This window comes from Rhinolophus sinicus, chromosome 11, assembly GCF_057876585.1.
Source record: "Rhinolophus sinicus isolate RSI-liver-muscle chromosome 11, RSI-T2T, whole genome shotgun sequence".
In the NCBI taxonomy this organism is placed as follows: Eukaryota; Metazoa; Chordata; class Mammalia; order Chiroptera; family Rhinolophidae; genus Rhinolophus; species Rhinolophus sinicus.
Window position 1 is genome coordinate 5,743,990 of NC_142511.1, and position 26,547 is coordinate 5,770,536.

The following is a 26,547-nucleotide window of genomic DNA, read 5'->3' on the forward strand; positions in this document are numbered from 1 at the left end:
TAGTAAAATTACATAGATTTCAGGTGTACAATTCTGTATTACAGCATCTATAAATCCCATTGTGTGTTCACCACCCAGAGTCAGTTCTCCTTCCATCACCATACATTTGATCCCCTTTACCCTCATCTCCCGCCCCCCACCCCCCTTACCCTCTGGTAACCACTAAACTATTGTCTGTGTCTATGAATTTCTGTCGATAAGAAGTTATTTACATGCTCCCCCACACAGAGTACTCAACCTAACTAACCATAGGCATCAAGATATGTGAGGCTACTCATATTGTACTCATCATGGAAGATGTTCAGCTTTGGTCCATTTAAGAGGTAAATACCTGGTTCCCTAGACATGGAATAAAAAATGGAAATTATCTTGTTCTGGATACGTTGGCAGCCTGCTGTGTTTCACCTTGAAGTCCTAAGAAAAACTTTTACTCTTTTAATTTCTTTTAAAAAGATTTTTATTGGGCCGGCCAGGTGGCTCAGCCATGCTCCTAACTCCTAGGTCCCTGGTTCGATTCCCACATGGGCCAGTGAGTTGCGCCCTTTACAGCTATAAGCGCAAGGCTTATAATACCAGCATGGGCCAGGGAGCTGGATTGAGAAACAATGGCTTGAACCACAGTGGGGGGGCCAAAGAAGGGGGTGAAAAAAAAGTTTAAAAAAAAGATTTTTATTAAAAATATAGCTAACATACAATGTTATATTAGTTTCAGGGGTACACCACGATTATTCAACATTTATCTACCTAAAGAAGTGATCACCATAAGTCTAGCAACCATCTGACACCACACTACACTATTATAATATTATTGCCTATATTTCCCATGCTGTGCATTACATCCCCATGACTTATTTGTTTTATACCTGGAAATTTGCACCTCTTATTTCCTTTACCTTTCCCCCTTTTTAAATTTTTCAATTATAGTTGAAATTTAATATCATTTTATACAAATTTCAGATGTACAGCATAGTGGTTAGGCATTTATATAATTTAACAAGTGACCTCGCTGACTAGTCTAGTACCCACCTGGCACTATACATAGTTATTACCATATTGTTGACTATATTCCCTGCGCTTTACTTTACATTCTTGTGACTATTTTGTACCAATTTGTACTTCTTAATCCCTTCATCTTTTCACCCTGCTCCCCCGGACCCCCTCTCATCATTCACCCTGATTAATCTAGTACCCATCTGACACCATACATAGTTATTACAATATTATTCACTATATTCTTTATGCTGTACCCTACATCCCCATAAGTATTTTTTAATAACTGATTTATACTTCTTAATCCCTTCCCCTTTTTACACCTATACCCCCAACACCCCTCCCGTCTGGCAACCATCAAAATGTTTTCTGTATCTATGAGTTTGTTTCTGGTTTTTTATTTGTTTGTTTTGTTCTTTAGATTCTATATATGTATAAGCAAAATCACATTGCATCTGTCTTTCCCTGACACTTCACTCAGCACAATACCCTCCAGGTCCATCCATGCTGCCGCAGATGGTAAAAACCCGTTCCCTTCCATGGCCGAGCAATATTCCATTGTATACATGTACCACCTCCTCTTTACCCATTATTCTATTGACACCGGGCTGTCTCCACATCTTGGCCATTGTAAACAATGCTGCAATGAACATATGGATGTACACATCCCCTTAAAGTAGCGTTTTGGGTTTCTTCAGATAAATACCCTGAAGTGGGATTACTGGGTCCTTCTTTGTCTCTTGTTATAACCTTTGTTTTAAAGTCTATTTTGTCTGGTATAAGTATTGATATCCCAGCTTTTTGTGTTTTCTTTCCATTTTCATGAAATAACTTTTTCCATCTCTTTACCTTCCATTTGTGTGTGTCTTTCAATCTGAAGTGAGTCTTGTAGGCAGCATATATAAGGGCTTTGTTTTCTTATCCATTCGGCCCTCCTATTTCTTTTGATTGGAACATTTAATCCACTTATATGGAAAGTAATTGTTGATAGACATGCAGCTATTGCCATTTAAAAATATTCATAATTTTGATCTTTTATTTTTTTCTGTCTAAAAGAAGTCCCTCTAACATTCCTTTCAATACTAACTTGGTGGTAATGAACTTCTTTAGCAATTTCTTTTCTGGGAAGCACTTTATCTGTCCATTTGTCCTTTGATTTTAAATGATAGCCCTGCTGGATAGAGTACCTTTGGTTGTAGGTCCTTGCTTTTCATCACGTTGAGTATTTTGTGCCAGTCCCTTCTGGCCTGCAAAGTTTCTGTTGAAAAATCAGCTGACAATCTTATGGGAGCTCCCTTATAAGTTACTAATTACCTTTCTCTGGCTGCTTTTAGGATTCTCTCTTTGTCTTTAACTTTTGCCATTTTAATTATAATGTGTCTTGGTGTGGGCCTGTTTGGGTTCATTTTGTTTGGGACTCTCTGTGCTTCCTGGACTTTTATGTCTGTTTCCTTCACCAGGTTAGGAAAGTTTTCTGTCATTATTTCTTCAAATAAGTTTTCAGTCCCTTGCTTTCTCTCTTATCCTATGATGTGAATGTTGTTATGCTTGATATTGTCCCAGAGGTCTCTTTAACTATTTTAATTTTTTTGGATTCTTTTTTCTTTTTACTGTTTCAATTGGGTGTTTTCTGCTACTTTGTCTTCCAAATCGCTGATTTAGTCCTCTGCTTCATCTAGTCTGCTGGTGATTCCTTCTAGTGCATTCTTCATTTCAGTTATTGCATTCTTCACTTATGACTGAAGAATCACCAGAGTCACTAAGGAATATAGCCTTTAATAATAGTCACTAAATATCAGAATTCAAGTAGATACAATGAGAGCACAATTTACCAAAGAGATACTATAAGGAAAGGGGAACTAAGAGAAGGAAGAGAAAGTTGACTGTTCTATAATTTGGTAAACTTTGTCCCTCTTAACCTGGTAAGGCTTATGTGTATTCATTTATTAGAGTTAATAAAGTTTCCAAGTGAAGAAAAGCTTGAAACTGGGAGATCTTGCTATACATCTATGTTGGTCCAAAACCTCTAGAGGAAGCCCAAAAGGCTCTGAAATGAAATCCAAGGGCACGAGTAATAGAAATTTAAGAATTTTAGCATTTGCCTTCTAAATAAGAATGTTGAAGTCAAACTTTATGTAATTTGAAAAAAGCAGAAGAATAAGAATAACCCAGAGAAAAGAACAAGGAAATGGAATTCTAGAAGGGGAAAAGGTTTAAAAAGGGGAGGGAGGTGGGAAGAAGATGGAAAAAAGAAAGTCAGGACAACTATGAGTAATTCCACAAGTAAAACACATATAAAAGTCAAGTTGGGTGAGTAAGAATGAGTATGTGAAGTAAAGATGAACTAAACAAACTGCGGGACGGGGAGTGTACAGGGTAAGAGCACAGCTGGGGACTCTGAAAAAATGGCAAGAAAGGAGAAAAGTGCACTAGGGTTCAGTTTGGAAGGAGTGCCTGAGGCAACGATGGTCAAATGATGGAAACGGGTGAAGATGTGGCGCAAAATGGTCACTGGGTTATGGCGCCAAAAAGGGATAAAATGAGTCTGTGCCTTGACACCTGGTCTGCATGAGGTGAAGCTAAAATCACAGCCTTGTTAGGTTATAAAGCGAGGCAAAGAATTATCAAGGGAGAGAGACTGAGGGGAGCCAGTATCTGTTTCTGTTACAGCTCTTCCGAGATTTCTGCTTTATGCAAGGATCTCACTCTCCGCCTTTTTCTGTGAGGTAGCAGTATCCTAACTCTCACAGGTGGCAGGTGCTCTTGGGAACGGTCCTGTAAATACACCATAGGCAACCTAGAGGTTCCTGATTCATAGCAGCTGAGGAGTTAATGCAAACACACCAAAAAATAAAACAAGGAAACCTATAGAGCCATCCCAAATCAAAGCTCATTCATGGAGCCCATCTCTTCATCTCATCTCTTCACATAAACAGGAAAATCTTGATGAAATTTTCAAGTGACTTGTTAACCTTCTTACCTGCTAGAGGAAGACGACTCTGTTTTTGTTGAACAGCAAGTAACCATTTAACGGATGTTTGCCATACACCAAGTATGTCCTTTAGGCACGGGGATCTGTTAAGTGAACAAAGGAGACTAGAATTCATCTTTTCCTCTAATTCATGTCTCTTTGCTTATGCGCTCAGTTCAGGAACAAGGAAGGGAATTGCAATGGTAATGATGGTGGTGAAAATGGAAGAATTACCATCAAGTAGCCTTATTAATCCCGTATTATAATAGAGCCCTGACCTGACAACACTCTAAATAGTGGATGTAATTTTCCCGCCCTGGGGCCCCATGTTTGGTTTTGCCACTTTCAGGGTGTGTGGGACCAGAGCTGTGCAATGAATGACTCAGAGCAGCAGCAGAAGGGGAAATAAGGAAGTGGGCTCTGGGGATCATGTTAGAGGCGACCGATGGCTCATCTGCCTTCAGTACATCCCTCTTCCCCTGGTACTGAGGCAAGGCAGGCTGGCTTGAACCGACTGCCTGCTCTAAATGTCCTCTTTACTTATAAAATAATAGATTGGGAATGGAGGGGTGTGTGTGTGTGTGTGTGTGTGTGTGTGTGTGTGTGTGAGCTACACACCTCCCACTTTTGGTTTCCAATGCTTACATTATTAAAGTTGATTGTGGCTGCCGTTGACGTTCATTTAAATCAGAAAGTTGTTTGTTTGTTTGTTTGTTTGTCTGTTTTCCTTAGCATGACACTTGCACATAGGGGTGCTCTGTATGTTGCCCACGTGTGAAAGCCCTAAAGGGGCTTCATGGTGTGACTTTCCACCACCTCTGTGTTCTCAGCAGGCCTCCTCCCTCCCAAGCCTCAGCTGAGGAGGGACCCAAGTGTAAGAGATCCGTTGTCTGTGACATTTGATATTTGTTGCTGGCTCACTGTTTTGGTGGGGGAGGTGTCATGCTGAAGTCTGTAGGGGCAGTAGACCATGCATTTTTTGACATTATTACTCATTTCTCTCATGGAGAATGTCACCCAGTGTCACTTCCCCCATTTTTTTGGTGTATTGGAGCTGCCCAAACTCGTGTCGTCACTCATGCGGCAAGTGGCAAACTTCACAGCCTCAGAGAAAGTTGGGAGTGGGGGTGGGGGTAATGTCTTGCCTTTTCTCCCCTTCTTTTTGGTGTTTCTCTGTTGAGGAGAGCCCTTGAAACAGCCATGTCTGTTGGATCTGACAGACTTGTTTTGTACTCCAGCTTTGTGGTGGGAAACCTCTCGCTTCTTCTAGATACTGGAAGAACATTGCCGGGTTGTAAGCCTCCAGGAGGTGGACTCTTTAACAGCAGGGTCTGTTGGTTTCAGTTTCTGCCCATTACTCTGTGAAACTAAGGCACAGGTGAAATGTCTCAGTTTTGTTTTCTTGTGGACCAAGGTCTTCCTATTTTCCCCTCAACATTTTAATGCACGAGAGGGCTTTCTTTCTGAACATTGATTCGAGCTTACATTTAAACTGTCTTTTCTCATTAGATTGAGAGGAATCTTGAAAACGTCGTCCATTTCCTGCCTGGGTGCAGTGCCCTGCCTCAGTGCCACAGACTCACCTTCCCACAGGTCAGGTGGCTTCTGCGGTCACCTGCGTATGAGGAACCCTGGATGAAAGCAGGTCGGACAGTTTTCTGTGCGAGTCACTCAGCCCGTGTGCAGGGCCGAGTCCTTCTACACCTCAGACGCGGGGAGAACTCTGCAAACCCAGCGCCCCTCATGCCTGTGGAAACACCAACTGATCTTTTTCTGTGAAGCAGCTTTTGGGCCTGGGGTGCTGTGAAGCGCACACTTTGGGAAAGGCTGTCTAACCTGAAGACGTTCTCATCTCTTATTTTGATTCTACGGTGTTTTCCCACGCTGGATTTGTGGAGGGTTGTTACCTAGCTGACTTTATGTCTGAGGCATATGACGTTTGGGTCAGGCCTGCTTGGTGAGGCTGCGTGATCGAATGCAGATGAAGGGGTCTACACAGTCCGGACCCTACCACTCCACGCCTGTTTCCTAGTGACTGAGAACAAATCCGAGAGGCACAGCAGCATGGGGGCTAAGAATGCCATCATCAGAAACACCTGGCCCAAATTCATAAACACCCACCTCTACTTGACTGACAGCTCCGTGTCCCCGAGCAAATAACTTCTCTCGGTCAGTCTCAGTTTGGCCTCATAGGGATGTCTGCCTATGAGATAAAATATTTTAAAACTTAGCACTATATTCAGCACATAGGCAAAGTTCAGTGAATGATGGTTACTATTATTAAAGCATGTCCCTTTGTAAGAAGAGCCCAAAAGGTACAGCCCATGACCCCACTCATCTGCTCATTTGGGACCATGATCTGTTGCAGAATTCCTCTTCCTTCGCATCACCCTCGTGATTTACTGAGCACCTACTATGTCATGAGTACTGTGCAGGGAAAGCATTGGTTTGCGTCATGTTATGTGATTCCCAGCCTCCTTTAAGTCTTTGCTCAGTTGTTTTCTTCTCATTGAAGCCATTTTAACCCTGTTATTTAAAATGGCAAACTGCACCCTTCCCCTGAACTTCTAATCCCCTGCTTTCCCCCTGCCCCCCAGACCTACCTTCCAATACACTGCATATTTGCTATGTTTACTATTTGGTTTTTGCTTATATCCTCCTTGAGAATATAAGTTCCAAAAGGGCAGGGGACTTTTACAAATCTCTTCCTCTTTTTTTTTTTTTGTAACTGATCCATCCTAGATGTCAATACAGTGACTGGCACATATTATATCCACAGTAAACATTTGTTTAACACATGTGTGAATGGTACTGACTGAACAACAAAAAAAGTGTGACCATATGTTACAGATAAAGAGAATGAATTTTGGTAAGTTATGTAATTTTTTTTTTTTTTTTTTTACAGAAAGGAAGGGATATTTATTGATTAACAGAAGTTGTCATTTTATAAGTTATGTAAATTGACGAAGGGGATTAGCTAGTAGGCTTTGGAGTCTGGGTTTGAATTAATCTGAAAGCCCAATCTCTTGACCGTTTTTCTCTACCACCCTTATCACCTCAGTCCACTTGGGGGTTTTCAAGAGATGTTTTCTATCTGCTCAAAGAAGCACCTCTCATTTTTGTCAGGTAACAGTTAGTGAGTGCCCTTTGGTGGCAGAGCCAGGTGGTCTGTGCAGGAGAAGGCCTGTCTTCTTTGCGTCACTCCCTTTAGACACATCCCACGAGGTGGCGTTTGTGTCCTCACGTGTCCCAGGGAGTTAGTTAAGCCTTCGGTATGGCTGAGAGCTGAGAGTGTAAGTGCCAGACCAGGTGTGACCTAAGCAGCAGGTACGACGCTGCGCTCATCTATCTTTACTTTCCTGTGACAAGTAAGGGCTGTAGTTCACCACTGGCATGTGAATCCCTAAAGAGCACGGTGTGGAGTTCTCGGCAATCTGAGTGATGCCTGAAATCCATTTGTGTATAGAAAGGGCTACGCCGCTATTACTATGCCACTGCTCCCAGGACCTGGTAAGCTGAGTAGTGTCTCTGGATCATAGTTTGGCTCGTTTTTCTGAGAGTTTATAAGAGTCCCTTGGGGAAGTCAGTGGGCATGATCGTGCACGAGAAACCTAGGAGGGACCACAGTTGGGGCTGTGGCAGAGCTGTAGTGTGGACCAGGCTTTGAGCATCTGATAGAAATGTGGTCAAATGGAGTGACTGCTCTGTGTTTTCAGCTTTGTGTCTCACCACCTACCGCAGCCCGCAGGAATGGGGTAGAGCAGGCTGAATCTTTGTGTGAAAGACATGTCCTCAGCTGGCCTTAGCAGAAGGGTATAGAGGAGAACCACGCTTCAACCTTGCAGGATGAGGACCACCAAGGCTGGGTAAGGAGGTGGACCTGCCTCACAAGCAGATTCTGTGCTCAGATCAATCAGGTGATTTCACTGAGGTGAGAGTCTTCGCGGAAACAGTCCCCATCAGCTCTGTCTCTTACATCACACGGCCTCACTGAGCCCCGTTGGCTAGATTCCAACTTCCTGCCTGGAGTCTAAGGGTCTTTCTGCTCGAGTTCTCCAGGCAGAGTGGGGGAGGACGGCAAGAGTTGGTTGCATTCAGCATGCACTCTGCACAGCTCCTCACTCCTGTGTTTTGGGTCAGGCACTCATGCCCTCTATTACACCTGCTGTCCTCCAGACCCAGAATCCATCGGTCACCCTTTCAGAGAACAAATCTTCAGACTTCTGCCAAGGCAGGGAAAGGGAAATGTGGAGATGGTGAAGGAAGCTTCTGACTGCTTCTGAAGTCGTCTTCGCTCGGTCTTCCTTATTGCAGACAGCCCTATTACCCCAAGTCCCAGAGAGCTTGGGGCTCCTGAGCCCTTGGAAGATTCTATGATGTTAACTGGGTCGGTTCTTCCCAGCTTAGTGCACTGTCCCTACGGGATTCAGCCTTCTCAGACATGGTAAGTTGGCTATCACTTGTCCATCTCTCTCCAGTTTCCAGGTTGTGGTGCTGTGGTCTCATCTTCCATTCTCCCCGTCTTATGGATTTGTGTCTTTTGAAATCTGCCTTGACGTAGTTCTGGTTTTTGGCAGGAGTGAAAATAGGTGTGTGTGTAAAATTGGGTTGCTACGATGACTGAGAGGTGTGGGAAGCATTTCTATTACCCGAGTTTCATGGACCGTGGATCGTTACCATCACCGTGACCGGTACTAGTCCTACTGGTGTTGCATTCAGGAGCCCAGGGGTTCTAGCCTTGCCGATTAAGTGTGCTCCCTTCCCCGGGGACCTAGAATTCACCCTTGCACTGGCAGATAAAAAGATGCAGGGAGAAGCCATCACATGAAGGAATGTTAAAAATAATTAAGGGCAGTGTTAATGCACTAGTCAGTAGCCTGGCTGAAGACACCACATTGGACAAAAGTTGTCCACTTCGCTCTGCTTGAAATGTCGGACATTTGTTTAAAGTCCCAGAGTTGGTGACTGTTTTGGTTAAATGGGCTTAAAATAAAAAAGTGAAAGAACTTCTGTAAATATGACAAATCTTTTTTAACTGTCAACTAAATCTGTGGGACAAATACAATGACAGTGTGATATCTTTAATTTAAAACATTTGGAAAGGATTGAAAGTTCCAAAGTACAAAGATTATTGTTGGGTTATGACATTTTGAGTGATTTTTTTTTTTTTAAATGCCTTTCCCCCTTGAAATCTCCAAGTTTTCTTTATGATGTCTGGTCCTTTAATTATCAGAGAGAGAGAGAGAGAGAGAGAGAGAGAGAGAGAGAGAGAGAGAGAGAGGCAAAATGATGAAAAGATAGTATAGAACTGCTTTTTATATCTTAAGATGATAAAAATGTTCTCCTAACCTCCTTAGATTAGATCTTCAGTACGCATGCTTCCTATTTTACCATTCCTTTGGAGCTCACACGCATTTAAAAAAATATAATTTCAATGTCTCGATTTATACAAAATACCACGTTAATTTGTGAAATGTGGGTGTCGCTAAGGATTAGTGAGGAACAAAGATCTCTGCCTATTGCTGCATTTCATCAACGTGTTGCACCGAAAACAGGGAGTCCGATAGGAATCCTACCCTTGAGTTTGAATGAAAATGTAAAGATTATGTGTGTTTTGTTGTTGTTGTTGTCTGCCTTCTAAATATATAAACCCTCATATATGCACAAGATATCCATACACAGCTAAAAATAAAAGGACATTTTGAAAAATTAGGCAAGTCACCTGTGCTCTCCTCATCTGTTCAACAAGGACAGGGGCTGGACGGTCTCTTCCAGCTGCGGAATTCTCCTTTTCTGGGATTCCAGCCAGAAATCTACCTGCGAGGGGAAGCTGAGGGAAACGCTATTCTTAAGGTTGCCACACGGTGGTGCAGTGACTCCTTCCAGAAACGGTGTTGAGCTTCCCTGAAAGCGAAGTGACTACACCCAAAGTTGTCTTTCCAGAAGATGCCTGAACAGTTTGATATGCTTTTGGTTCCTGGTGAGAGCAGAACCTTCATAATTTTCCTGTACACGAAAATGTCGGTTAGGATTCTGCCAAAGGCAGTGCCCATGCACGTGGCTTTACTTCTCTTCTGGTCTTGGGAATGAAAGAGGTATTTGGCATTGAACTGTGTATTTGTATACTGTTTTCTTTTGTTCTCTTTAAAGCAATGAATTAAATAATGATTCTTAGTTTATTGGCTGCCTCGGTCATCAGTTTTTCGTTAACCTTAGTCAGCTGTCTCTTGGCCCCACATCTCCTCTCTGTGCCCTGATTCTTTCTCCGTGAAGTTATGCCTCCTGACTATTATTCATTCACTCTTCAACTCATGACCATTTGGAGCCCACACTCTCTTCTAAAGGTCCCCGGGGAACTTCATACTGCCACGCCCAAGGATGCTTTCTCAGCCTTTATCTTACACCCCATCCTAAAACCCTCTGGCCTTTCCTTCCTCACTCCAACCTGTCCTGGCAGCCCTCCTGCTTTTCGGACCATCCCTTTCTGGTCTTTATGGACTCTGCCTTTTTCTGTGTATTCATTCGTGAACCCCAGGATTCGATCCCGGCCCAAGTCTCCATTTCTCTCTGTACACACTTTGCTCAGGAATCTCATCACTATCGTTTTATCTCTCAGTGGAACAATGATCAATGCCTGAGTTTTATCTTTAGCTTTGACCTCACGTGTGAGCTTTAGTTTCTCATATCCTATAGGAATCACAAACTCAGTGTATCCCCAAACTGTGCTCATGGTCATTCTCTGATTGTCACCTCCAGTCCTCACCACCAACCTCCCCACAACGTACTATGGCTTTTTCATTTCTAGCTTAATTACTAGCACTACATACAATCCAGTGGCCCAAACCAGAGACTTTCGGGGTCTTGTGAGACTTTTCATTTCCCTGAACCTTCCGTGTCTAGGCAACCAGCACGATGTAATGGTTTTAGCTCTTCAGTATTTTTTCCAATCTGTGTCTTTAGCCCTGTTCCTAAAATCAGTCTCCTCCTGCAGGTTCTCATTATTTCTTGCCTGGAGCATTGCAGTATGTAGTTCCCTTTCTCCCATCTTGCTGCCCTTAAATCTGGTCTCCATAATGTAGAGAGAATACTCCACAAAACCCAATCATTTAACCATGTTGCTTAAACATCATTGGTGGTTCCTTATCATTTACAGATCAGAGTGCAAAGTTCTTAACAGTTTACAAAACCCTAGATGCCTGGCTTACTGCCTCTGCTGGCTTCCGGTCTTACCTCTCCCCAGTCCTTGCTTCAAGCTCCTCCCTCCTTTCACACCTTTCTTTTTTAATAGCTCTTACTCATCTTTTAACCTTCTCGTCACATGGTATCTTTTCTGGAAGGTTTTCCCTGAACCCCTAGTTGGATTAAATGCCCCCTCTTCTCCCCATCACAGCACTGTGTTTACCCACAACTCTCACTTCCCACGTTTTCATGAAATGATACATGTATTTACATATCTGTCTCCTCCACTGGGCAAGGCCTCCTAGAGTGGAGGGATCTCTTGTATTCACTGCTCTTGTCCCAGTTCCTAGAACAGGGGCTATTGCATAATGCGTGTTCCGTAAATTTTGATTGAATAGAATTTAAGATTTTCTGAGGCTCAGAGTCCTTGAGGGTGCTCTGTGAAATCTGCTCAGTTCTAAGAAAATTGAACAATGGTTTTAGTTGGGGCCAGTTTCCTGGAAGAGAGAAGACCTGAGCTGTGCCTTGAAGAGTGAGGTGTGTGGGGTTTGAACTAATAGAGAAAAGAGAGGGTTATCATCAAGCAGAATTGAATCAACAAAGGTGAGAAGGCACGTGTGGAGGACAGTACAGAAACAACACGAGGCAGCTACTACGTTTCTGATGTGCAGCAGTGGGAAATGGGTTAGAACAGGTGGAACTGGCTTAGGAGACACTTCCGCGAGGGGCGGATGGGCCTGGGACTTGCCACCATAGGCAGAGCAAACACTTGAGGTTGGTGACTAGAGGAATGACATTTTCAGAGGCAGAGTGTAGGAAGAGCAATCGAGCACAAGTGACAAAATGAATCAAAGTGGGAAACAGCTGGAATCAGTGTGACCAGTAGGAAGCTATGGCAGCTGGAGAGGTGCCAGATGGTAAGGGGGGCTTCGACCAGAATGGCAGCTGTGTGAAAGAAAGGAAATAATTAATTTTTGAGCCATCAGCCAAAAACAAAACAAAACAAAAAAACAGATTGTATGTGGCGATAACAGAGAATGGAGGGTCATGACATTTTTAATGAAACAGCAGGAGTTGGGGATACAATTAACCAAAAAGGGACTTTGGAATGGAAGAATGATTTGTGGGCAGCAGGTGACTGGGTTTGAAATCTTTGAGGTGATGCAACTTCACAATGCTTCATATTTACTAGGTGTGCTGAAGAGCTGCCGTTAATGCAGTTGAGTGGGTCGACGGACTAATGAAAACTTAGGGAAAGGGTTCCTCAGGCAAATGAAACCAGGCTGCTGGCGTGCAGGGTAGACGGAGTCAGGAACAGTGATATAGATTTAGGAGTTAGCTCAGCATTGTGAAAACTGCTCAGGTACCTGAACGTCTGAAGGAAGAGATGTGGGGGAGACAGGCAGAGGCCCTGATGTGAGCTTTGGGAAACTTCCTGTTTGAGGTAAACAGAGGAGCCTTTGGAAGCCATTGAGGGTGTACGGTCAGATCTGTTGATCTGAGTCTAAATAGACTGTAACTCAGTTGCGAGCCTCCCAAATAGCCCAGAGTTGTTTGAACCAATCAGAAAGCAAATTTCCAGTCATGAAAAATAGACATACTTAACATATATGGCCTATAAGTAGCCAGACTATATGAAAACCTTCCTAGGTCAATACGAGCAAAATGGATTTTCCAAGAGAAAAACGGGCAGGAGGTACATAAGCAGGGAATTTCTGAAACAAATACAAAAGTCTAAAAAACGTGCAAAAAAAGTGTTCAGCTACACTGGAAATAGAAGATACATTAAAATAATAGGATATGACTTCGTTGCTTAGCAAACTAGAAAATTCTTAATTGAAAAACAATACCCAGAGTTAGCACTGGTATGAGAAAAAGGCACGTGGTGGAAAAGTAACCTTGTACCAACCCTCTGGATGACAGTTTGGTGGGATTGGTCACGTTTAACCCAGGCACCTGGTTCAGGGGGTTCTTCCAACTTAAAGAAAGAATAATCGCTTGGCCGCTCTCTATAAATATAAATATTCCTTTCAGCTTTGCTTATTCGGTATAACACAAACTCTTTCTAACTGATCTTGATAGTTATTGAAATTATTATATGCATTGAATTGTTTTTAACTTTTATTCTCCGAAACATCTTGCATGAAAGTTCTCTTCATTGTAACTTCTTTCTTATATTATGCTTTACACGTGGATTATTTTCATCTGGTATTTCTATTGCTTAATTTATGGCATTTAGTTCTGCTCATTTACAATTGCACTTCTACAAAACTCTGCCAGCCTCATTGTTGAGAGTCTCCTTTTGATGTGGTAGACTGTGTCTCCCCACACTGCTTCATGGACGTTCCTCTTGCAGTTCCTCAGAGTTTATTGCACTCATTGCACATAAATCAATACTCTTTAGGCTTCTTTAGACTCTTAAATCTTTGCAAAGGTAAAAGTGGTTCAGAAATGCATAAAATACTTTAAAATGTCAGAAATGCACTCAATTTTTGCAAACCTTTTTATACTCCAGACTACGTTAAAAATAGGTGACCTGTTTAATTTTGCATGTTGTGGAAATTGTAAATCTAGTTTCTAAACAAATATTAGAAAGTAATACATACTTAGAGGCCTGTACGATTTCTTATAAGCAGTACAGGAGCCCATCAACTGCCGTGATCAATGTTTATAAAGAAATTAGTTAACACTAAATGCTAGTGTTTTCCTTTGCTGGGGTTTTTGTGTGCCATCCACTGCCTCCTGACCCTTGGGAAGTTATTCTAAGTGTTTTCTATAATGAGAAATTAGATAGATAGATAGATAGATAGATAGATAGATAGATAGATAGATAGATAGATAGCAAATATTTGGAAACATTGATTAAATAAATTAAAAATACATAATAATAGAAGTTATTTTATTTTTCTAACAAATGTAAAATGAGGTAAGTCACTGCAGTTATAAGTTACTGCTTGTTGGACCATTCTTTGTTTCTTTGCTATTGCCGAAGAGTAGGAGGGGAATAGGAGAAACCCAATTATCAGTCGTCAGGAGTATTTGAACTGGTTGAGTGTTCAGGTTCCGTTTAAGGTTATACTGAAATCTCACACCGCTGCTCCTTTTTACTAAACTGGTTTTCTCTCCTTACGGCAATGACATGGGGTTAGCATATTGCCAAATGTATCTTAAAAATACTGAGCAGCAAGATTTCATGATTTAGTGCTAGAGGGGCCAGGGTCGTGTAGCTTATTACAAATCTCATTTGAGGTGTTACTGTACCTTACGGCAATGTATTGTTTCTCACAGGTGTGCTGGGCAGAGAAAGGCCTGCAAACCACTGAACTCATGTCACGAGGAGAGTTCACTGGACCATCCTGGTTGTCACAGACACCTGAGAGAACGTGTTTCAGCTCCATCCTGCCCCTCTCAGAGGACTAGAGGTAAGCCCTTCATTCCATGGTTTATCAGTTTTCTTATCTGTCAAATGCCATGCTGTTTCTGTTGTGTTTGTCATATGGGTAATGCCGGTGTTTGGTCAGCGATTTGGGGTTGTAAATTCTTGAGTTCTGCGTCACCGTAGCCACTTCCCTGGGATGCTCCCAAGAGAAATATACCCATAGAGGTCCAGGTGAGGCAAAGCATGTCCTGTGTTTCTGTAGAATTCTTGGCCCAAACCCCAGTAGTGCCACTTGTTGAGTTAATTAGACTTCTCTTTGCCTGAGCCCCCACAAAGGGAACTCTGTCCCCTGCCCCTTCCCTAGCCCCATCCACCCTTGGCTTCTGTGCTATTCCGTCCTCAAGACCAAGAGAAGCAAATCCAAGGGGCTCCCAGATAGAGAATGTCTGTGGTTTGATCTGTAAGTCCCAGGGGTGTATCCTCAGCTACCTAGGGGAAAGTCACTCACTAATGCTTGGGGCTTTAATCTCTTTTTTATATCGAGAGATTTTAGTTCCTAGTACTTTAGGACTCTTCGTGTTTTTGAACTTAATCCAAAAAGGACAGGTGGGAGAAGTAGGGAGGAAACGCCAGTATATAACAACTGTTGAGAGACAAGGTGGAGGCAGAAAAGCCCAGTGGTTAAGAGGGCAGGCTCTGGTGCCAGATTGCCTGGGTTAAAATCCTGTTTCCGTCACTGCATAACTCAGTCAAGTTACTTAATGACTTTGTGCCTGTATGTTCTCACCTGTGAAATGGGGATAATAATCCATGAATCTTGATAATTAAATTACTTAATAGAGGCAAAGTCCTTTTGGAATATATTAAGTGCTTAATAAGAGTTTGTTATCATTATCAAGACGTACCATGTGGCCATTCCGCCATAACCTCAGGCAGTCACGTTTCTAGCAAGTAGTCACCAATGTCCAGAAGAACGTATTTTATTCACACATGGATAGTGGACTGAGGGAGACTTGTTTGTCCTAACCACGTTCCTAATTAGCTGATTTTGAAAAAAGTCAGCCAACATATTCACTTATAATGGAAGGTACAGTTGCTAGTGATGTAGAATGTTTTGGTCTAATTGTTTGGTTCTTGCACGTTGAAAAAACAACTTGAGATGATAAGTCAAAGTATAATCAGAAGAATGCATAGAAAACATGAAATTAGATTCTGAGGGTATTATATGGGGCACTCAACTTTGATACTCTGCGAGCAAATGTGTGCGTTCATAGGTCAGAGTGCCCTCTTTGTCAATTAGTGCAGAAGATGTAGAGAAAACATTGTTTTTGGGGTTTCTCTTTTCTAGACTCCAAGCAGTCTGTCTCTGTTCCCATGAACAGGTTCGACTTTCAGAGAGAGTAAACTAAAAGGTTGACTTTTCATATTGGTTTGTTGTTGTCATATTCTAGTTTTGTTTTCGTGACTCTCCACGCTCTTTTCCCTGACTCAATTTAGAGGTTCCTGAATCGCAGGCACACAATTGTAACCACTCCTGCAAAGCAGTGCTTCTCACATGGGAACGTGCCTGGGAAGCGCCTGGACATCCTGTTGAAATTCAGAATCTGACCCAGTAGGTCTGGGGTGAGGCCTGCGATTCTGTATTTCTAACAAGCTCCCCGGCGATGTCCATACGGCTGTTCCATAGACGCGAGTGAGTAGCAAAGCTGTAGGTGACGTGTGTGAGTCCTGATGTCACCCACTGCATCTGTTCTTTTCTGGTTTTACGGTTAGAGAAAAATAAAGTCTCTACGTTCTGGAAGCAGCGTCCGAAGTGGGTTGGGGGAGTCATATGCTGTTATACACAAGGGGCATAGTTCTCGTCTGTGTTGTGTGAAGTGACCAGTTTCCTGGTCACTTCACGTGGCTCTTATTAGAATGTTGGTGCGAGTGCTTCATCAGCTGTGAAGCATTATACAAACTAAGTGTTCTGCTATGTGTCATTCACTACCCTCCTGGAGGCATAGAGCATCCATGTAAGAAGACAATGCAGAGCAAAGCCTCTGCCCCCTGTATTTCGGTGTGGGCTGTCCTCTGAATTCTTGGTTGTTTTCTGTCTGTGAGGTCTAGTCTGGAAAGTGCCACTCCTAAAGAACGAGGCTGTTTGTTCTTATTTCCAGTTTCCATGGGAGTGACTTCCTATCTCTTTGAATGAACTGCCAAAGTGCATTTTTTATGCACCACATTCTTTCTTTTAGGTCAATGTTTCAAACAGATGCATTATGTCTGGTGAAAACCTGTTGTGGTATTTTCGCTCGATGGATTAATAGACAAATCATACTTGCTTTATTTACACACATTATGTTTAGATGTTGTTGAATCATCATCATCGTAACTACCATTTTTTGAGTTCCAAGCATAAGACTTTGTACCACGAAGTTTACATACTTCACTTACAATTATTGTTTTCTTAATCATTGAAATGAACATGGAAAGTGAGGGTTTTCTGTTGATGAAAACAGGGTCAACTAAGCTGTAGTAACAAATTACCCCTAAAATTTCAGTGGTTTAGCAAAATCTTTATCACCCAGTTGTGCAAAGTCCAGTGCTGGTCAGGAAAGATTCATCTTACGAGGTCATCACCTTGATTTGTATCTTAATCTATAAAGGTGACTAAGTGACAACATGGAGAGGTCGATTAGCATTAAAAAAAAGTTCATTGTTACTCACAGTCCCCTAGAAACCAGAGGCCACAGCACATCATGCAGGACCATGTGGAGAAGCCTAGAGCTGTTCAGAGGGCAGAGGCAGAGCGAGGGGAGGCATAGTCCAGAGCCCTTGCTGGGTTGCAGGGTAGGGGAGATGACTCAGCGCTGGCTGGTTTGAATAGTCCTGGTGGGCTCTGGGGTAGTGCCAGGCCTTGGGTGATTTAGGGCACGGGAAATATTGGCGTGGTCGGTGCAAGTTAGATAAAGAAGGTGGTTGGGGGTATCAACTTGGCATTGGTTAGGGCGTTTGTAATGTGATTTTTGTGCACTCACGAAAGCTGGATCACAGGGGAGTTGTAAACAACCGTGGCCATTCGTTTGGTTCTGGATTACTTTGGTTAATAGATGCCACATAGGCAAATATGGGATCTAAGAAAACACAAATCATATTTGAACGCATGGCCTCTGAGTTTACCATAGCAGAAGAAGGGAAAGCCAGAGGTCCCCGGGGATGTTTTTAAAGGTTGAATTTCCCTTAGTCGTAATGGCCCCAAGCTCACTGCAAGGCTGAGACATGCAGTCTCTCTGTTGACTAGGAAGAGGAAAGTAAGACAGGATTTGGTGAACTCATATACTGTCTCTGTCATACTATAATTACCTCCAATTCATTAAAGGGTAGATTGTGATATATCCAAAGTACTCATCTTGCAAATAGAAGAGCCAGGTGGGCTGGAATGTAGGCTTTGCAAAGTCATCTTCCTTCCCTGTATCACATGACCTCTGCATTGAAAAGAGTAATCCTGACCATGACAGAGAAAATTGGCTGACTGATTACGGTCTACATGTTTACAGTTGAGAGGGCACCCAGGTTATAATTACTGTGAAAGCCATAACATAGCTGAACTAAGAGTGTAGGAATCAGCTGAGTCTTACTTTACCATTCAGAGCTTGAATACAAAGGAAAGTGTTCAAGCCTGACTTTCCAGTTGCATTATCAAATTTTGAAGATCAACTGCCAGGGGATAAAATCTGTCTGGTAAATAACAGTTGTCTAAGATTTTCAATTTTTGTCTGAAGAGAGAGATGCAAAGAGCAGTCTTTTCACTAGCAGGTACTTTTTGGTGAAGTAGATTGCTGAGAGGCTGGCCCACCATAGCCAGGGTTACCCCTCCCCCCCACATTCTTGCCAGGGCTACCTTGAAATAGAGCGGGAGAGTCATCTTCCTCACCGCTGAGGGTGAGGTCAGGGAGGGTACAGTCCAACACACTGGTGCAGAAAGTCCCCAGTTTTCACCACAGTGAGTTCCTGGAAATTATGTCATAGCGCATATAAAGTGGACCACAGTTTGTCAAGTAAATAACGGCATCCATCAGTGAAGGTTGCCCTACTGATCAAGAATTAAACATCAATTAAGTCAAATGTATGACCAGATGATTTTTGAAAACAAGGATATACTTTATATTTTAATTTAAAAATAGTGATGCCATGTGCTAGATTTAATAAAGTGAATCCAAATTAGAGCTCATTTTGACTCTGAAGAGGATTGCAGTAGAGTATAAAGTGTGTCGATAGCATATAAATGATATATCTACTGTTCTGTAAACTGTATCCAATACAATCCACTAGTTATAACAACTACCAATTTTATTTACAACTGTAGAGTATAAAGCTTTATTGCTATTATTTAGGTGGCTCAAAACCTGTCTGAGAAAATGCGAGGTAAAATTGTATATGTGTACATTGCCTTCTATGATGTTCCCAATAATAAGTATGCATTTTCAGGATGATTCCATAGCTTTGTTGAGTACAGGAGGAGTGTACTAGGGAAATGTGCGGTGGTCTAAAATGGGGAAATGACGAGGATTGGCCCTGGACTTAAAGCCAGGTCAAGAAAGACTGATAAATTCCTCTGTAGGCTTGGCAACAACTTATAGGAGATTGATCTTATTTCTATTACTGTGTCCCATTTCCTGAATAAATCATAACAAATGCCCTGCTATCTAAAATATTTTCATATTAACACACCATCTGCCAATGATCCAGCAATTCCACTCCTAGATATATACCCAGGAGAAATTAAAACAGACATGCTTGAAAAAAAAATGTATTTAGGGATATTCATATTTGCATTATTAGTAATAGTCAGAAAGTGTAAATAACTCAAACGTCCATCAGTTGATCACTGGATAACCAAAATGTGCTGTGTTCATACAATGGAATATTATTTGGTCGTTACAAGGAGTAAAGTACTGACACACGCTACAACATGAATGAACCTTGAAGATATTACACTAAGTGAAAGAAACCAGACATAGAGGACTGCATATTGTATGATTCCATTTATATGAAAAATTCAGAATAGGCAAGTCTATAGAGACAAAAAGTAGATTAGTGGTTGCCACAGGCTGGGGGCTGGGGTGGAGGCAGAAATGATGGCTAAGGGATAGGGGCTTCTTTTTGGGGTGATGAAAATGTTCTAACATTTATTGGGGTGATGGTTGTACCACATGGTAAGCCACTGAATTGTACACGTTAAATGAGCGAATATATGGTATGCAGATTATATCTCAATGAAACTGTTTAAAAACCAACAAAAATCCCATCTGTCAGACAATTCACCACCCCAAGAAGCAAAGATCCTTTTAAATATTATCTGTTCTGATTTCAGGATCAAGAAAGATAGCCTTTGTGACAACATTTCTTGCACTGTAATGTAGGGGACACAAAAATAAACAAATTGTATAGTTCCAGCTCATACAGAGTTTAAAATACTGTTAAGGAGGTAAGACTTACATCTGGGAACACAGAGACATTCTGTTATCATACTTATGCCTTTTTTGGGGAGGGCATCATTCTTAGGTCAGAATTTTTTTGTTCAATGTGATGTACTTTTCGATACATTCATCCTACAGGCATTTATCAGTGCTTTCTACATTGTAGAGACTATGCTTAGAAGGGAGCACCACTGTTTCATCTTCTGTTCCTTCTCAGAATGTCATGACCCACAGAAATAAACGTTCAGAGCGTTGAGACCATCACTTCCAGAGGCCCGTGAGTGCTGGAAAGGGTTTTGTGAGGAGGCTCCAGAGACCCTGACTTGTTTGGGCACCACTATTCATTGCCTCTGCTGTCCTGACCAAGTCATTTGTCTTTGAACTATAGTTTGCTTCCTTTCGAAAAGGAGGGAGCTGGATTCTGTCCGCTTCCTTCCAAGTCTGCATCCTACTTATGTTGTATCGGGTGTTGATCTGGGTCTTTTTCGAAAGCATTTTTCCAATTGTGCTACTTTTAAGAAAAGAAAATGAATGCATTTTGAAAGAGAAACTCATAGTTTGTTACACACATGACATACATTTCCCGTGGCGGTCAGAAACCCCAAGGACTTAGGTGAACAGTTACTACCTCATCGGTTACTTGCAGGTGTGTGAGGAAATCACACAAGTAGCTGGACAATGCAACTTCTCTCTACTCCCAGAAAGTGTTAGGGTTGTACTCGTTGCCTATTGTGGTACATTTATTTATTGTTTTAGGAAGAAGAAAATTAATAATGAAACTAGAATAATCACCCATAATGTTACTGGTTTCCATATAAGCCATTATTGAAGACTCGTTTATTTATCTTTTGCCATCTGTTGGCATTTGGTCAAAAACCAAAAGATGCAAAAATGAGTCATGGCTTCATGAGTCTTACTCTCTCCCTGTGCCCTTTACCTTTATGGCTTGGAGTGAGAGAGGTGTGTCATACCCAAACCCACTGATAGCCAGTAACAGAGGAAATGAGGGGAGCTCTTCAAAGCCCCAGGCAAGAACGTGCGTTTGTTGTGGTGACTAGCTTGGAAAATGAAAGTCTGATGTTGTTTTTCTGTGATAATTATATTGACCCTTCAATGTTATACTCCTAAGAGAAGAGGAAAAGCTGGAAGCAGAGAGCATGTGTATAGGATACATTCCCTGAGAGGTGAGTATTCTGTGTGCTCTCATGAGTGTTCACGTTTTGGTGCCATTAGACAAAAACACAGCACATGTGAGTAGTATCACAAAAACATTTTTAAAATCCTGAATCACAGTTACCCAGAGTTGGTAGGTAAACTAGAGCTCATCTAGTGTAATCCCTTGTTGTAAATGAAGAGGCTCAAGAAGGTTAGGTGACTTCTCCAAGAGCCCCACGGCCATCGATAGCGTTATGTCCAGCACCTCGATCTCCGGAAGCTCAATCTGGTATTTCTCCCAGAGCATGAGAGAATAGATCATATAATAGTTCCATATATATTTAAGAATTTCAAATGCCAATTTATGGTATATTTTTATGTGAACATATACTATCGAGGAAAATTAGTATTACATAGTACATACTTGTCATTACCTGTATAGTTCTTCTGCCTTTACAAAATGTCTTGTGTGCTCTAGTGTGGTAAGACGAGATCTGTCCTCTTGCATTTTTAAGTGCACAGTGCAGCAGAGTTAACTAGGGGCACAGTGTTGACCAGCAGAGCTCTAGAACCTATTCATTCTGCATAACTAAAACTTGGTACGCATTGAACAGCAACTGTCCATTCCCCCCAACCCCCAGCCCTTGGCAACCGCCATTCTACTCTCTGTTTCTATGAGTTTGACTATTTTAGATACCTCCTGTAAGTGGACTCATGCAGTATTTGTCTTTTTGTGACTGGCTTTTTCATTTAGCATAATGTCCTCTAGGTTCATCCATGTTGTCAAATATGGCAGAATTTCCTTCTTCTGTAAGGATGACTAATATTCAATTGTATACATATACAAACTTTCCTTCATTCCTTCATTCATTGATGTACTAAATCATGAGGTATGACAGATCCTATAGATCTTATTATATATGGTCAGATGTCTCTCCAATGTCATTGACCCAATTCATTATTTTGTCATATAAAAGTCTTTTTATTTTTTACATTTTTTTGTTTTTGTCTTGTGTTAAAACAAAAAGCATTTATTTCTTGGTCAAAGATCTGTAGATAATTTTCTGTTTGGCTGACATCTGTTAGACTTCATTGCAGACTGCAAGTTGAATTCAGGTTTGTTTCACAAAATTCTTCAGTCTGGGTTGAGATGCTTCCTAACACATGTTCTTCTGACACCATGATCAAAAACAAGGAACATCTGAGACACTGTCACAATCACAAGGACACTAAGGAGATGTGAAAATTAATGCAAGGTAGTATCCTGGATGAGTTCCTGGGCTCTGGCTGGGGGACAGTGACTTGAAAGGCATCAGAGAGACCCAGGGAGAGACTGAGTTGTGTGGCTTCAGGGCGAGGACTCATTTTTAGAATTAATTCAGTAAATATGCAACACTGACTCATATTTGTTTTAAATTACATTTCTTTAATGATTACACAGGCTGAACATTTCTCCCATGTTTTGTCACTATGTTCTTGAATCCATAAACTACTTAGATCATTTTAATTCTTGTTAAGCTCAGCTATTTTTACGGAAAGTTAGAAATATACTCAGGAAATAGAAATGAAAGCTGAGTACAGACCATTCGATTTGTTCTCACTGGGGACAAAAGAGCCAAACCAGAGCCAGCCACGGCAGCCTTGCCTCTCCCCCTCCACAGTTCACACCCTCTCACCTTTCACCATAGAATGTAAGTTCCATGAAAGCAAGGGTGATGTTAGTCCTGTTCACTTGCCATGTGCTTGACATACAGTTGGTATTTAGTAAGTAGTAATGTAAAGAGGAGGAGGAAGGAAAGAAGCAGGCAGGGAGGAGCGCCTGTACTTCCCAGAAAAGTCCTAATAATAACCAGCCGTATCCTTTCATGTGTTTAGCATTTAGCAACAGATGTGCTCATAGTTTTTATCCTCATATGTCCTTGATCAAGTCACATAAATTACGGGCCCCGTTTTGAGGGGTCTGTGAGGAGACTCCCTAAGGTTCCATCTCACCTTCAGATGATGCTGTGATCTGAAAGATGTACTCCATGCAGAACCTCAGTCCAAACTCGGCTAGAGATAAATAATATGTATCCAGTCCTGTCTCCTTCTATGTTCCAGTACAAAACAGGTCTTCTATTGCATGAGTGTGTACATGAGCACACACCCACTCACACACTCATTCCCACTTCAGAGTCTTTGCTCAGGTTGTTTCCCCTCCTAAAATACCCTCTCCTTCCCTCTCTGTTCAGCTACATCTTCCCCCCCCTTCAAAGCTCTGCATCAGTGGTATTTGAAGCCAGAGAATCACAAAGCTGCAGCCTGTACATTCATCTTCCCTTTCTGTTCTTTCCCTTGGAAACCCTATGTTCCAGTCAGTCCCTCCAGCCCCCTCCAGTGAGGACAGTGTACGCCAGGTGTTTGTCCCCACGGACACCGTGTCCCTGCTGGCTTCTGATGAAGCTCTCAAACCTTGGACAGGTCCCTGGCTGCCCCCCGGGGCAATCCCCCTGCCTGGAGCTGACGTGGCTTGAACGCCCACGCAGAGCTGCTCTTCTGCCCTACTTCTGGATTTTACTGTAACTCACTTAGCAGCAGAGGTGCTGAAGGGGCAGAAAGGGCCTGTGGCTTTGCTTTTGATAATGTTCAAATCGTTTCCAAAACTGTTGAGCATTTCCTGCCCTTGCTAATAAGGTCCTTGAATGAATACACACACACACACACACACACACACACACACACACACACACAGGGTGCCAAAAAATGTATACACACTTTAAGAAAGGAAAAAGTTGTATTAAAATAAACTGTATGTAAACTGTATATACCGATAACAAAAGATGAACACAAGTCATGTGTATATATTTTTCTGGCGTCCCCAGTATATATGTTTTGTCATTGCCTGCCCGTCTTGGGCTCTGTTCCCTTATTGCTTCTTATTGTCCATTTTGATTATTCACACTCCTCTTTGTGATTGTTTCTCATGAATACCTATGACTTTCCCCTTCTATTTCTTTGTCTCCCTTACCCTGTTCTGTCCCTACCCCTAACATCCACATCTCCCTTGCCCTTCTTCCTCTTGTCATCACTATCCCATTTTCCCTTTGGTATCCAGTTCTTGACGTGGTCCCTTGCTTCTATTATATAAGTAACACGCTTCTCAGGAAAAAAAAAATCCAAACCATTTACTGCAATTTTTGATATCGGACCAACCTCCGTTCAAATGTGACTTCTGACCCTAGTTGTTGTACCTTTGGTCAGTTATTTCAACTTTTTTAAGTCTCAGCTTTACTGAGAAATCGCAGCATGCGCGTACTGTGAGGTTAACTGAGGTAATTCATAGACAGTCCTTGATGTCGCGATAAATAGGTCCCCTCTTCCACGTCTATTTCCTCCCTTTTCCTGAGGAGGCTACTCCATTTCGGTGTTGATTGTTAGCTTTCTACTCATTCATTTGTCCAGTAAAATATTTGGGCACTGAGCACATGGCAGGCACTGAGGTGGCATTCGCAGTGACAGTGACAAAACGTGGTGGACAGTGTGACTGCCCTCACAGTGGGATGTTCAGGCAAATAAGCTGGCCTCTCGCTCTCCACTTGTCTCCTCCACACCCAGGAAAAGTTCAATGAGCACGTGCTTCTGTGTGTCAGACATGGTACGTCACGTTAGGGTCCCCCTTCAGGAGCTGCCACTTTGTTACTGGTTCATGTGTCTGATAGAATGATAATCCTGAGAAAGAACTGGCCACTGACGGAGGGGGAAGGGGAGGCAGGCGGGGTGCTAGGGAGCCTTCACTGAAGAGGTGGGTATGGAGGGACTGCTGGTTGTGTTCAGGGTGGTAGAGGAGGGTTCTAGAATGAGCCTCATACCTGGAAAATGACAGTATGCAATTCTATGGCTCCCCTGGGCCATTACAAAGCTGCAAGGGGCTTAGGTCTGGTGCATGTATAGCAGCGAGGTAGGAAATGATTGGGGGTGTACTTGATCGTCCTGATGGGCCTTAAATGCTGTGACTGAGAGTTTGACTGCTATTTGAAAGTGCAAGAAAGCCAGTGCAGTACAAAGAGAAATACACTTGAGAAACCTAACTCTGCTGGCTCAGTGAAGGAGTGAACAGGGGAGAGACAGAGACAAGGGGCCTGGCAACCAGGCTGCCGGCTCCCTTTAGCAAACGAGGAAACTGAGGCCTAGAGAGATTAAGGAGCACATACAAGGTCATGAAGGGGTAGAATTGGGGCTTAGATCTAGGCAGTCTGACTCTCGAGCCTACGTGCCGCAATATTTGATTAAGTGAAAATGGAGTAGTAAAGACGATGGAAATCGGTCCTCCTTCAACTTGAGCATCGCCAAAATCCCCGGAGGGCTGGTTCAAGCACAGCCTGCCAAGCCCCAGCTGCAGACGGCCTGATCCAGTCCGTCTGACAGTGGCCCGAGAAGCCGCGTGGCTGATGAGTGCCCAGGTGATGCTGGAACTATAGGAGTGGAGAAGACAGCGAAATCGCAGAGGAAAGGAGAGCAGTAGAGGCTGCCAAAGTCATCCCCCAGTAGGAGGCGGATGCTTCGGAGGCAACGTGGCTTGCTGTCACCTCGTCAACTGCCATGGGACACATGGACACCAGAGGTACCTGGCGTTCATTGGAAATCATGGAGAAGAGTGAGGAGTCTGTGCCAGGCAGGGAAGGTGCTGTGAGCAGGGCATGGCTGTGTGACTGATGGGAAATGCAGGCCTCAGGAAGGAGGGCTTGTGTTGGGAGGAGGCGGGAGACGGAATGGGAAAGACAGATCTTTCTCAAGACGGAAGCTAGAGGGTCTTGAATGCCCAGCTATGGAACTTCAGGTCTTATTACGTAGGGACTTGGAAGTTTAATTGATTGATTCAGAGCATTCATTTGCGGGTGGTATGAACTATAAATTGAAGAAAGGAGATAAGCCCGAGGGAGACCCCAGCCCCCCACCCTTACTGCTTGAGCAGAAGATGCACCCCAAGGACTTTCCTGGGTCCCTCTCTCCTAACAGTTCCATCTGGCTCCCTCTTCCGCCATCACCTATATTTCTGAACTTTAACCTTTGTGTTCACGTGTACTTCCCAATTTTCCTCTAACCTGTTTTTCTTATGTAATCCCTTTGTCTTCAATTTTGTTCAATTTAAAAGCCGATTTTTTTCACATTTTAAATGTTTTACCTCATTGATGGAGTATTTTTAATCTAAATCTTGTATAGCTTTTCCTTTTACATTTCAAGCTTCTTATCTAATTCAGCTTTGGCCTATTATTTATTTAAAAGACATATTTATTTTGTATCAACTTAATAGGGTCTTTTGTAAGTTCTCTTTTTTTGGTACTATTTTTCAAGTTTAATCCTTATCTTGTAGCTATTTTTGCTGTGACACTTACTTGTAGGTTCAGGCTTTTGTTTACTTATTTTTTAAACTT

The 26,547-nt window shown here is 42.4% G+C and overlaps 1 long non-coding RNA gene across 1 annotated transcript in view; it reads left to right on the plus strand.

Annotated features, from left to right (window-relative positions):
• LOC141569361 (uncharacterized) overlaps positions 1 to 26,547 on the plus strand; it is a 258,046-nt gene that overhangs the window by 53,499 nt on the left and 178,000 nt on the right. The window contains exon 3 of the long non-coding RNA XR_012492902.2: positions 14,429 to 14,562. This is a non-coding gene — a long non-coding RNA (uncharacterized LOC141569361). The remainder of the gene's footprint in view (positions 1 to 14,428; positions 14,563 to 26,547) is intronic.